This window comes from Carassius gibelio, chromosome A7 (assembly GCF_023724105.1).
Source record: "Carassius gibelio isolate Cgi1373 ecotype wild population from Czech Republic chromosome A7, carGib1.2-hapl.c, whole genome shotgun sequence".
Taxonomy (NCBI): Eukaryota; Metazoa; Chordata; class Actinopteri; order Cypriniformes; family Cyprinidae; genus Carassius; species Carassius gibelio.
In genome coordinates, this window is record NC_068377.1 from 11,013,146 (window position 1) to 11,027,925 (window position 14,780).

General features: G+C 34.9%; 1 long non-coding RNA gene across 4 annotated transcripts; it reads right to left on the bottom strand.

The window, feature by feature from the left end:
- Window positions 1-4,043: 4,043 nt before the first annotated feature.
- On the bottom strand, window positions 4,044-13,653 carry LOC128017711 (uncharacterized). 4 transcript variants are annotated; one of them, XR_008184505.1, is made up of 8 exons: window positions 13,593-13,653; window positions 13,270-13,300; window positions 13,030-13,172; window positions 12,539-12,623; window positions 12,184-12,231; window positions 10,027-10,224; window positions 9,485-9,565; window positions 4,044-8,100 (listed from the first exon to the last, which is right to left on the bottom strand). It is a non-coding gene; the product is annotated as an uncharacterized LOC128017711 (long non-coding RNA). The 4 variants fall into 4 exon arrangements; XR_008184504.1 differs by having other exon boundaries at window positions 12,453-12,623; XR_008184502.1 differs by having other exon boundaries at window positions 12,184-12,309; window positions 12,453-12,623.
- Between the last annotated feature and the right edge of the window lie 1,127 nt (window positions 13,654-14,780).

Sequence of the window (14,780 nt, forward strand, 5' to 3'; positions counted from 1 at the left end):
ATAAAACAAAAGTATAGAATTGCTTCAGAAGACTTAACATTTGTGCTGCTGGTCATTTCTGGTCACCATTACATCTGCATTAATAGCAAATCATCAAAAAATAAAAACAAAAGTACGATGTATTTAAATAACTGTTTTTAACGTGACAAATTACATCTGGTACAACACTAAAGCCCATCAATTTGTTTAATGTGAATAGTACTTACCGGTACTTCATTTCAGGCCCATATTATTGCAGCCTTCTTGCTGCCAATACCACCACACCTTCACTCTCTGCCTTTGCACTGAAAACATTGATTTCAAAGTATGACAGCAATTTGTTAGTATGAATTTTAAATAAGACAACGTGAGGAGCAAATAACTGTAAAATGTTAACTAACGTTAAACAGCCATTACAAACGGTCTTCAGCCCCTTTGTTAAACATTCGGCGGATTTAGTAACTTGATCAGCATCAGATGGGACATTCTAGATGAAACCTACAGATATTCAGTAACACTGAACACAAAGGATAAAGTGTTTTAATGCAGTGAATGTGTGTTCGCTTTACCTCGCTTCAGATCTGTGGCTGGAGTGACGGTTAGAGATCAGCGTCTCTCTAACGGTAACATTAGTTTGAAAATAACGTTACACTTTGCGGGACTCGTCTTACGCTGTGTTAATGTGATAAATCACAAAAATACTTCTTAATTTACCAATGACGAACTGTTGTGTATAACACTGCATATTTAACACTTAACACCGTTGATAACTTTTATATAACTTAATGGTGCGTTATCACCTTGCTCCTGTGCTAACCTTAGCTAGAGTTACACACATTTTGATAATTAAGCTTGTTAATTTTCAGATAAAGTTGACTTTAGAGTGCTTTAAATGGGATTAAAGAAGCTCGAAATGCTTAACGTTAACGTACCTGTATTTTTTACCATGACCGCGTCGTGTCTCGCGAATAACGTTAATCCTGCTGTGATCCCATCAGCGAGTGAGTGAGTGCGGTCCAGTGTGGATGAGCGGAGTGCACGTGACGTGACTGACTGAAAAATGCGCGCGGTTTTTGAAAAACACACGGATATTATTTTGTCGAGTAAAATAATTACTTTTTTACTCTGTTTGAAAACACGAATTATGTTCATTATTCTTTTAAATATTTTGTGGTCAGCCATTTATACTTAAAAAGAATAGATTGTATGGTAGATTCAATAAATGAATATGTATTTTTTTTAGCTTGAGTTCTGCTTAACCTAAATAGCTTTTGAGTTAAAATCACAAATTAAGATGAAATAATCTTTTACATTTTTGAGTTAAATTAATTAACTTCAATTGGCAAATTTCACTTTTACAGTGTATGCCATTCACGTAATACCCCGAAGTGACTTCAATAAATTCAAAAAGATATATAATTAATAATTATAAATTACATTCAGGCGATTAGCCACCACATACTCAACGTTGTAGTTTCATATTTAAATACATTTATTTTTCTATCCTAATGTATTCCATTGTATTCTATTCATGTTTTATATAGCCTATAAGAAAGAAGTTTCTCTCAACATTATGATAACGTTCATAATAACCTGAAAATATAAGGACATGCTGTTATCATAATATTTTAGGATAACACCATAACAACATTTAGCAATTAATTAATTTAGAAATTACATTAATAAAATTGAAAGCTCTAAGAATATTGTTCTAAAATTGTTTTCTCTCAACATTGGGAAAATTAATTGAGTACAAATAACGTCTTAAAGATGTTCAGATATCATTGTGCTAAGAAAATTATCTATCAACCTTACAAGAACATTAACAACGTTATAAGAACATTCATCAAGTACAGATAACGTCCTAAAGACATTCAGAGAACGTTGTTCTAAGAACGTTTTCTAGTGACCCTATAAGAACATTCATCAAGTACAGATAATGTCCTAAAGACGTTCCGAGAATGTTGTTCTAAGAATGTTTACTGTCAACCTTCTAAGAACATTCATCAAGGACAGATAACGTCCTAAAGACGTTCCGGGAACATTGGTCTAAGAACGTTTTCTAGAGACCTTATAAGAACATTCATCAAGGACAGATAACGTCCTAAAGACGTTCCGAGAACGCTGTTCTAAGAACGTTTTCTGTCAACCTTAGAAGAACATTCATCAAGGACAGATAACGTCCTGAAGACGTTCCAAGAACGTTGTTCTAAGAACGTTTTCTAGCGACCTTAGAAGAACATCCATTAAGTACAAACAACGTCCTAAAGACGTTCCGAGAACGTTGTTCTAAGAACGTTTTCTGTCAACCTTAGAAGAACATTCATCAAGTACAGATAACGTCCAAAAGACATTCCAAGAACGTTGTTCTAAGAACGTTTTCTAGAGACCTTATAAGAACATTCATCAAGTACAAATAACGTCCTAAAGACCTTCCGAGAACGTTGTTCTAAGAACGTTTTCTGTCAACCTTAGAAGAACATTCATCAAGGACAGATAACGTCCTAAAGACGTTCCAAGAACGTTGTTCTTAGAATGTTTTCTAGCGACCTTATAAGAACATTCATCAAGTACAGATAACGTCCTAAAGACGTTCCAAGAACGTTGTTCTAAGAACGTTTTCTGTCAACCTTAGAAGAACATTCATCAAGGACAGATAACATCCTAAAGACGTTCCGGGAACATTGGTCTAAGAACGTTTTCTGTCAACCTTAGAAGAACATCCATCAAGTACAGATAACATCCAAAAGACGTTCCAAGAACGTTGTTCTAAGAACGTTTTCTGTCAACCTTAGAAGAACATTCATCAAGGACAGATAACGTCCTAAAGACGTTCCGGGAACATTGGTCTAAGAACGTTTTCTGTCAACCTTAGAAGAACATCCATCAAGTACAGATAACGTCCAAAAGACGTTCCAAGAACGTTGTTCTAAGAACGTTTTCTGTCAACCTTAGAAGAACATTCATCAAGGACAGATAACGTCCTAAAGACGTTCCGGGAACATTGGTCTAAGAACGTTTTCTGTCAACCTTAGAAGAACATCCATCAAGTACAAATAACGTGCTAAAGACGTTCCGAGAACGTTGTTCTAAGAACGTTTTCTGTCAACCTTAGAAGAACATTCATCAAGTACAGATAACGTCCTAAAGACGTTCCGAGAACGCTGTTCTAAGAACGTTTTCTGTCAACCTTAGAAGAACATTCATCAAGGACAGATAACGTCCTGAAGACGTTCCAAGAACGTTGTTCTAAGAACGTTTTCTAGCGACCTCATAAGAACATTCATCAAGTACAAATAATGTTCTAAAGACGTTCCGAGAACGCTGTTCTAAGAACGTTTTCTGTCAACCTTAGAAGAACATTCATCAAGGACAGATAACGTCCTAAAGACGTTCCAAGAACGTTGTTCTAAGAACGTTTTCTAGCGACCTCATAAGAACATTCATCAAGTACAAATAACGTCCTAAAGACGTTCCGAGAACGCTGTTCTAAGAACGTTTTCTGTCAACCTTAGAAGAACATTCATCAAGGACAGATAACGTCCTAAAGACGTTCCAAGAACGTTGTTCTAAGAACGTTTTCTAGTGACCTTAGAAGAACATCCATCAAGTACAAACAACGTCCTAAAGACGTTCCGAGAACGTTGTTCTAAGAACGTTTTCTGTCAACCTTAGAAGAACATTCATCAAGGACAGATAACGTCCTAAAGACGTTCCGAGAACGTTGTTCTAAGAACGTTTTCTGTCGACCTTAGAAGAACATTCATCATGGACAGATAACGTCCTAAAGACGTTCCGAGAACGTTGTTCTAAGAACGTTTTCTATTAACCTTACAAGAACATTAACAACGTTATAAGAACGTTCCAAAAACATTATTTTAATAACGTTTTGTACTAACATTTACACAACTTTTAAAGAACGTTAGTGAATGTTGTGGGAACGTTCCCTGTTAGCTGGGATCCCGGCCGCTCTGCGTGGACGCGGTTCACCGGCGTTTTGCTCATCGTTACGGACCACCCGCGGCTACCGCCGCTGGTTTATAATAAAACAATACACACCACTCTCAAGAACAGACGCAACTTTATTAATATTTTCATTTATTTCATATTACATGTACAAATACAATAACATTTACCAGATGCTTTGATCAAAAGTGGATAATTCGGGATTATTTGTAGTCTTTTGAACATTAACCATGATTTTACTACAGCTTTTGCAGTAAAACCATAGTAAAAACAAAAATAACCATTACTACAGTACTTGCATGGTTAAATGTTGTATGAGTATAGCACCTTTTGACAATACTTATTTCAAAGTAGGTTTACAGGAAATGCATGTTTCAAGGTTACAGTTTAAAAAGCCAGAGATGACTGAGACTCACTGGGAAGACCATAGTTCATAATAAAAAGTCATGTGTTCAGTGCTGTCAGCATCGCATGCCAAGAACTTTTTAAAAAGTTACATAAACACAAAATAAAACCAGGTAAACAATAATTAAGGGTAACACTTTAGAATAAGGTTCCATTAGTTAATGTTAGTTAACTACTTTCGTTAACATGAACTAAGCAAGAACAATCCTTCTACAGCATTTATAAGTCTTAGTTCATGTTAATTTCAACATTTACTAATGCATTATTTAAATCAAAAGTTGTGCTTGTTAACATTAGTTAATGTGAATTACCATGAATTACCATGAACTAACAATGAATAACTGTATTTTCATTAACTAACATTAACGAAGGTGAATAAATACAGTAATAAATGTATTATTCATTGTTTGTTCATGTTAATTTATACATTAACTAACATTAACTAATGGAACCTTATTCTAAAGTGTTTCCTAATTGAGCAATTAAAATGTTTTAAATTGCATGATAAAAGTTCAAAAATATTTTCTGATAAAATCTTACTAAACAAGTCTCTAGTTTTGTATTCAGTTAACATTAACATTATCTTTCAAAATTTTTAAAGTGATGCTTACAAATAAAAGGGGACATGTAGGTCCACATAACTCAGAGAGTAAATATTGTTCATTTACAGATATAAGAGACGTTACAATAAAGCAGTTTGAAAATCATCAAATTTACCCTTATAGGCAAAATAAGGATAATATTTGTTTTCCCAGCAAACAGGGGACGTCCCCCGGACGTTCTGAACGTCCGCTTAGGTCCGCAGTACGTCCGATTTATAACGTTCGCTGGCGGACGTTCGGCGGACGTTCGGGGGACGTCCGGATTTGGTCCGCTTTTGACGTTCGCTGGCGGACGTTCAGCGGACGTTCTGAGGACGTCCGGATTTGGTCCCCTTTTGACGTTCGCTGGCGGACGTTCGGCGGACGTTCGGAGGACGTCCGGATTTGGTCCGCGTTTGACGTTCGCTGGCGGACGTTCAGCGGACGTTCTGAGGACGTCCGGATTTGGTCCCCTTTTGACGTTCGGAGGACGTCCGGATTTGGTCCGCTGGCGGACGTTCGGAGGACATTCGTCTGAGACAGTTTGAACGTCCCTGTTTCGTCCCTCATCTGCCATTTCCATTCCAACACTTGAAAAATGCAGTCCTTTATCTTTTATCATCAGACCTGACCAGTGCTGGGCAGTAACTAGTTACATGTAACTATTGCAAAATAAATGTAGCAATTTGTTAATGTAATGTAAAATGTAATTAAATCACAGTTAATTATGATATTGTTAATGATTACAAAGGGAGTTACATTTGAATATTTTCACACATACATATTTAAAATATGAGACACCAATGTTTCTGGAGTTGAAGACACAGAATATGACACATGCTTATTCCATAACTGTTTTATTTCCTATTTTGGTTTATGTAAATTATTTATTTATTTAATTTTATTTTTAGATTAACTGCCTTTTTTTCCAAAGCATTGTTAGATGCCAATGTTTCCTGTCATAGCTATGCAAAGATTTGATTTCAAAAACAGTATCATAGCTATTAAACTATATCTTATGATTTTAAATCTGTATTTAACCTAAAAAATATTGCAAAGTAAAAAGAGCTGCTAAAGTCCTATTTTGAGGTGGTTGTACTTTACAATTAAATTATAGTCTTAATTCAAGTGAAGAAGGATTCTAAAATCTGAGAGTAATCAGTGTTGAGTACCACTGTAACATTAACCCTGCCTGCTTTAAATGATTCAAAATAATCAACATTTGAAAACAATAGAAATTTAGAAAAGTAATCAAATGTAATCAGTTACATTACTTAAAGTCACTTGAAACAGTGACACTACATATTACATTTTAAATAATTTAATTTGTAATCTGTAACCTATAACATTTCCAAAGTAACCTTCCCAACACTGGACCTGACACCTTGCAACTCAGACAAAGAGAGTTGACAAAATCAACTCATATTGGATTTTAAAGGGTATTTTTGCCTAAAACAAAACTGTAATGATAACAGATTGCAAAAAAAAAAAAAAAATGTTTTGATTTGCTGATTGATATATATATATTTTTTTACTATATAGATTTGAATACATTGTAAAATAAAGTTAATGTTAAATTAATTAATTTTCATTTCTGGAAAAAGAAAATAGGAGTAACTTCTGTAATGAAAAATGTCATTAAATCAGGAGTCTGTTTTCAGTATTTAAACATCAAAATCATGATGCTTAATCATGATGATATAAACTTTCAATAATATAATTGAACAGAGCTACAATTCGGTTTATGCATGAATGAAGAAAATATGTTTGCATCCCAGGAGCTCTACTAGAATGTTATAGAGTGAATGCCAAGGAAAACATGAAGAAAAAAAAGTGAAAAATAACACAGGTAAGACAAATTAATAAATTATTTTCATTTACGTATTAAACTGTTTATTTGTGCTATATAAATAAACTTGTATTGTATATATAAACTGTTGGTAAGACGACAAGAAAAGTTATTTAGGAAATAAATTATTTTAGTTATTGCATTTAAGACTGCTACACTACATGGAGCTCTAATAAAAAAGTAATATAGCCACACTGGAGATAGGATCCAAGCAGCTGTCGATCAAATGAGCACATGACCGAATGACGTCACTTTAGGGCACGCGGCATGTATCCATGGCAACGCTCAGCCGCTAATGACAGTTAACGGTCATCTGGTGTTTTCCTCAGACACGGCTTTGAGTTTTCGCTTTTGTTTGGTCAAAAAAGGTATTTATTCTTTTATATTATTAGACATTATAGATACGTTAACTACTGTTTATCTCCTAATGCTTACATTTGATCAAGTTTACCTTTTTAAACCTTTGCTGAAGTTGGCCCACGCAGCTGCTGAGGTTAGGCTATGTGAACACTTTCTAAGCTAACGTTAGCTTGTAAAGCTGAAATGATTAAACGTATATAATACTGGCAGATATTAAACTTAAATATTTAATTTCCATATGGTAAAAATACACACTGAGACGCCTATATGCGGCAAAAAGGCATGTCCGCTACATTTCGGACCGCTTGGTCTAAATCCAAACTGTCAACAGTCTTTACAAATCGTTTGTCAATGGATAAACGACAGTCCTAGATATATAAAGTCATAACACTACTGAATGTGTTCATTTTGTTGTTTTAGGTTAAAAGACAATGGAAAGAAATGCCATCGACTAACCACAGCTGACAACCAGAGACGCGGACACGCCAAAACACACACACACACAATCACACACGAAAAGCCCTGCAACTTTACCATTGTTCAATTAAAATAAATCTATTTTGCTTCATACAGCGTGTCTGTTGTCTTTGATTAGCTTAAAAGTACAATAAAATGACATTCAGGGGATTTAAAGTGAAAGTCCCCTAAACGTCCCGAATGTCCGCTGCACGTCCTGTGAACGTCCCCTTGAACGTCCGCGGGACGTCTTCGCGAACGTCCGCTCGACGTCAAGCGGACCCTACACGCTGACGTCCGGGGGACGTTCGCAGAGGCCATTTAGGGGACGTCCTGGGGACCTTTTTTTGTTAGCTGGGTTGTGTGTCCAATGTTTTGTGTGTTTATGCACAGTTGTCGCTGTCTGTAGTCTTTGTGAGCGTTGGTGTCATCTGAAGTCTTCACAAGTGAGTTTGGATTCAGTCTGGAGCTGCTGTAATCTCTAGAAACCTTGGGATTGACATCCTGAGATAGAGACAGGAAATAAAAAGGAGAAAGTTTAGAATAGCTGCTGCTGTTCATATTATTTCAGACAAAATATTTATTTAATCACATATAACTGGAGTGCATGGTTATTAGATGTGTTGTGTGAATACTAAACTATGTATTTTAATTTAATTTAAACAACAACAAAAAAAAGTGTGTCCGAGCCCCAAATATTATTTGGAAGGCTATTTTCAAAGTAAAATACCAATAGGTTTTGCTTCCTTTAGTGGACTTTGATAAATTCTTTGTATTATAATTTAGTGACCTCACTACAGGCCATGCACCATAGATGCTGCTGCCTCAATTTGAGCTTATTTTGCTATATATATATAGATATAGATATATATATATATATATATATATATATATATATATATATATATATATATATATATATATATATATATATCTATATATATATATATATATATATATATCTGATTTAATCACAAGTAGGTTTAATAAACACACATCCACTTCCAATTCACCAATCAATAAACAAAAATCGACACACTGCCACTAATGCTCTCAAAAATCAGTTTATTGATGAAGTGTTTCATGTGATCCCTATAAATGTAATATTTGTGGAACAGGCATCTCTTTAGAATGGAATACACATTTCAGTAGGTGGAACAGCATATTTGTAATTTATAATTTATACTACCGTTAAAAGTTTGGGGTTTTTTTTTTTACATCGATTTTTTTTTTTTACATCTTGGAGAAAAATCTCTTCTGCTCACCAAGGCTGCCTTTATTTGATCAAAAGCAAGTAAAAAAACTGTAATATTGTGAAATATTACAATTTAACACAACAGTTTCTACGTGAATATATTGTGAAATGTAATTTATTTCTGTGATCTAAGCTAATTTTTATTACTCCAGTCTTCAGTGTCACATGATCCTTCAGAAATCGTTCTGATTTGCTGCTCAATAAACATTTTCAATTATTATCACTGTCTTATCAATTATCAAAAGTTAAAACAGACATTTCTGTTTCAAACACTGTACTGTTTTTAAACTTTATTCACCAAAGAATCCTGAAAAAATGAAGGAACACAGCTGTTTTCAACACTGATAATAGTCAGAAATGTTTCTTCAGAAGCAAATCAGAATATAAGAATGATTTCTGAAGATCATGTGACACTGAAGACTGGAGTAATGATGCTGAAAATACAGCTGTGATCACAGGAATAAATGACTTCTCTAAATATATTCAAATAGAAAACTATTATTTTAAATTGTAGTGAACTGTATTCATTTCATATATTAAACTGTGGTTGCCATAAAAGACTTTCAAAAACACAAAAAAAACATACCTTCCCAAACTTATGATACAGCTGTGCATGTTCAAGATTGTACTTACTAGTCCTGGAGTTTATAGCATCTTGGAGATGTTGTCTGACAGCAGCGGTGGGCCGTCAGGGTGAGCAGGGCTCTGCTGGCCCTATAAAAAACAAAATTGTGTGAAAAATGCTTTTACAGACTATTTAGTTATCATTTACATTTGTGTAATGTTCACACATTGCTTGTGATTAGTTTAGTTGAGGTTGACCTGGAATATCCTACATTACAAAAAGTCTATGGCCAGCACTACAGATTGTGTTACCCTTTTGATGAAAGAAGTCACATCTGATTTGTTACAAGCATTAGTGACAGAATCATCAACCAATCAAATTTTGACATTCAATGACAGCACGCCCTCTATAAATCGGTATCGGCCAGTGTGGTCCAAACTAGCTATCAGTATTGGAAAAATCCACTATCGGTTGATCTCTAGTTGATAATAATGTAGTTGATAATACAAGACCAAATCAATACCGGTGGCTACTGGTGATACATTGAGGTCTAATGAAGCGAAATGATCGGTATTTAGGAGAAAATTAACACTACTTACAACAGTATTACCTTTAATCCATAGCCTGGGCAACCAGCTGTCAGCACGTTCACAACTGTCTATAGAAACTGTCTATAGAACGTGACTTCTCCGCATGACAACAGATGCACGGGCGAGATACTGGAGCTGATGACGCTGTTTGCCAGCGCAGCATCGTGATGTCTATCAGCCATCGGCGATGGACGATGGCATCGTCAATCAGGCCAACCCTAACCAGGATGACATAATTAAACAATTGTACACAACTGTTGTACACAGTTTTTATAATTTATTAGCTAAACAAATGCACAGCTTCCACCAATAAAAAAAATATTTCAAGCAAGAGTACAGCACCAACTACTGTTACCCGGATGAGCCTGTGTTAGTACATTTTACAGGTTTTTATCCAGGGATAACATGCATCGGAATGTCGCAACTGACCAATCAGAATCAAGTACCCACAGAGCCATGTAATAAAAGTAATTAGCTAATGGTAAACTAATAATTTACAAAACATGACTATGTGTTCATAGATGATTAATAAGTGATGTTAAAATTTTTAACGATGTTCTGTAGATTAAGTTATAAATAACTTGCAAAGCTTTCTGCACCCACAATCTAAAGTGTAAACTACTCATCAGTTGTAAATGTAAACTTTCCGGTTACAGGTTGGTTGATTTTGTGTGTGTTGGTGTGTGTGTGTATATATATGTATATATATATATATATATATATATATATATATATATATATATATATATATATATATACACGTATACATATACATACGCACACACAACTGGAAACCACAAAGTTTGTAAAACATTTACAACTGATGAGTAGTTTACACCTTAGATTGGGGGGTGCAGAAAGCTTTGTAAATGATTTATAATGTTTATTGAGATAATAGTACAATGTTGACATTTCAATGATTTATAAGTGATTCATAATATATTAACTATTAAAAATTAAGGATCTGTTTGATTTTTTTCGTGATTTTATTTTTTTTAAGATTGCTTATGAAAGATGTGTAAATCATATTACTTAATCATTAGTGAATGTATATTCATGTCACTTGTAAATTATTTATAACTTAATCTACAGAACATAGATAAAAATATTAACATCATTTATTTCTATGAACACAGTCATGTTTTGTAAATAATTAGTTAATCATAATCTAATTACTTGTAAATGACTTTTAAAATGAATTTACAAAAAGTACACAAATTATTAGTATATCACTTATTAGGCGCTTATGAATGTTTTGTAAATGATTAGTTCATCATTAACTACTCACTTAAAAGTGACTTACAACTGAACTTTATTATAAATTGTTACCAAAAAGTCACCCACACCTTGGAAGACCTGAGGGAAAGTAAATTAACAGCAAATTTTCATTTTGGGGTGAACTATCCCTTTAACCCACACTAATCTAGCCTACTGCTGAAGTTGTTGATCAGCCCCGTCATTGTTGTTGAGAGCCTGTGTGGGGCATAATATGTGCATTAAGGGGCGGTCACACTGCACATTTCGTTCCACTGACTTCCATTCATACGCATGCGAATGCGTCAGACCGGAAACCCAGGCTCATGCGAAAATTTTCGCATTTCGCTGCGTTCGAAAGTTCAAGTTTGGTGAACTTTGACCTGCGAATTCGCATCACTTGAAGTCGTGGGACCAGTAGATGATCGATACGTCACTGCGTGAGCTCTCTGTACAGAAATTAAAAAATGAAGTGCTAATTTTAGCCATAGCGCAGCATCCTATTTTATATAATACATATTTAAAAGATAATTTAAAAAGAAGCTGCATGGTTCGCAGTGTCAATGGAAACAGGAACAGATGGCACTTTTGAACGAGGACACGTTCTATATTTTTTTATTGTTTAGTGTGTATATTTATAGAGAGAGAGAGAGAGAGTGCAATATAATAAGACGCTTTCGACACCATCGCTAAGGACACAGTAAAAGCACAGATTAACCCATGTTGTGATAAGGGGAAACCGTTATATCTTGCTCCCGCCCATATTCGCAGTGGTGTCCGAAATAATTTTGCACGTTCAAAGGCTAGTGTGACCGCACCTTTACACATACGGCTGCGTTAGCTGTAACAGAGATGTGTAAGATGTGTACAGGTATCTAACAGTTGTTTACTGAAGGCCCTGACTGAAACCCCACGGTACTCACTGTCTGACAGCAGGTTCACTCAGACTCTGATCGTCATCACTGAAGAGTCTAGGAACAAAACAAGCAATCTGACACAGAGTCAACAATATTTACTCTGCAGTTCCAGGTTCATTAGAAGGAAACAAGCTAGAGTAGAGGTGAAATGGGGATAAAAGACAGAATAATATATAACAATTATAATAATATGTAATATACATATTCTACTACTAAAAATATAATCTTAAAATAACACAATCTATATTTTTAGTTTTAGGTTGAGTGTGACTTACGTTATGAAGTCAGGGACTTCTTAAAATTGGTGAAATGTATTCTGAAAAAGGCATATTCATGTATTTCATGAGCTTCTTCAGTTCACCTGTATTTCTAAGTCAGTATCTCCCTTCATAAATGTTGAAATCTTGGAGCTTCACTTCTGTTCTGTAGAGTTTCTTTCTGTCCTCCTGTAATCACAGAACAATTTGTATTAATATCTGTTTATCATGAAATATCAAACCTCATGTGAACTTGATTTCAGACGATTACACTCTCACTGTAAGTGACGTCATCGATTCAGTAAATCAGCCTTTTCCAATAACATACTGACAAATCACCAGCAAAACATTCAAAGTGGCATCAAAATATCTCATACACGCACTAAGATTTGATTAAAAGCCCAGAGTTTCATCAACAAGAGCTCAATCTATAGAGTTAGCCTACCTGAAAACTGCTAAAATGCTAACGGACTTTTCCGAAGAAACTAAACCGTTTCTATAAAATAAATTTAATTGAAACATGTCAATAACAAGCAAGAAACGTGTCAGGGACATTTGTATGTAATATTTGTGTGATTTTAGCGACTAAACTTACCTAAAACAGTGTAAACTGCAGCAAGAGACGGAGATTACTGTTTGCCAGTAATGGTTTTTGTGTTGACGCCCCGTTTCCATGGCAACTCTGCTCCCCGCTCGCGCAGGACTCACCGCACACACAGCATTCACACAAACAAACATCTAGAGTTAAAGCATTACATTTATAATGTACAGTCTCATTCAATAATAAATTAAAAAATCATTTTGTAGTTCAGAAGCAACAGCAACAATAGCTCACCATATTATTTCACCGGATTATTTCTGGAAGCCTGTAAAAGAGTGAAAAATACGGTGAAAAAGCAGTCAGGACTTCTCTTTAATAATCCGCTTTTACATTTTCCCTCCGAGAAACTTCTGAAAACGCATTAAGGCGTTAACATTAATGTTAAAAAATCGCTACCGTGACCGTTGGCTCAAAAAGTTAACGGTAACATTATTTGAAAATGAGCCAGACTCTTCAGCTGCCCATAGACTGTATAAACGCAGTACCTTTTCAGTGTCACAGAATTAACAAAGTAGTATTTTTTGTCTAATTGAGCTGAAGTGAAATCGTAACGTTACCTCAGAGCCACAGATGTCGCTGGGATTATCCTCTTCTCTCTCTCTGGGTGGCTAAAAGAGACAAGTATCCCAGAGTGCAGTCTGGACGATGGGGCGGGGCGACACGTTGGGGCGGAGCGACACGTGTCGCCCCGCCCACATCAGCGGTTATTGGTTTATGATTAAGATGAGCTTATTGGTGTACAGATGAGTGACGATTTTACAGCTTATTGGTATAGAGAATTATGACGCTATTAGCAGGATTGGAATGCGGAAGTAGACACTCAGATGAATAAACTTTTAATATAAATTAAAAAGTGAATATAAATGTTGTGTTTTTGCATTTATTGTTGCATTTCCACAACATCCCGTATAAATACAAAGAGTTTTGGATTACGACGAACAGAATAGAAATAAATGGTCTACTCCCTCAATGGCTGTAGTGTAGACGCTACCTCGGCATTACTCGCTGGTTTGAAAATGACACGGCAATATTATGCGAAGTATGATTATGTAGATAGTCATGGAGTACCTTGATTTATATATTCAAATTATATATACATACATATATATATGTGTGTGTGTAACAAATTGTCACCAGTCTCTGAACGTCACCAATAATATTCTGAACATTCCCTTGGCCCCTACGAAAATTTACCATGGTTCTGCTACAGTAACTATAGTAAAACTATGGTGTTTTTATAATTACAGCTCACAGTAATTAATATACCAACAAATATTTTTACTACAATACATCCATGGTTAGGAACTATAGGAACTATACAGGTTCTAAAGAACTTGCCCAAAAACACTTGTTACTTTCTGTTATTTGTTTTCTGAACTGCACTACTGAAAACCTAATTAATCCTCACAATCCTGTCACAACTAAATTAAGAATCCATTATGAGCAATGCATAGCAAATGATGTTATCATCAAATATGAGAAACCTTAAAGAATGATAGACTGATGTAAATGACTGAAACCTGTTGTCATGCACGTGTTTTCCATAGCTTTTTTATTAAAACATTATACACTGCAAAGTTTAACTTTAAATGACATCAATTAATACATCAAAACCAGTTGATCTCAGTCCATTCTCTATTTCCCTTCAATGAACTTAACACACAAATGTGTTTCATGCCGCAAAAAAAAAAAAAAAAAAACAGTCCTTGGAACAAAATCCTGTGTAAACAAAAGCCCAGAAGATC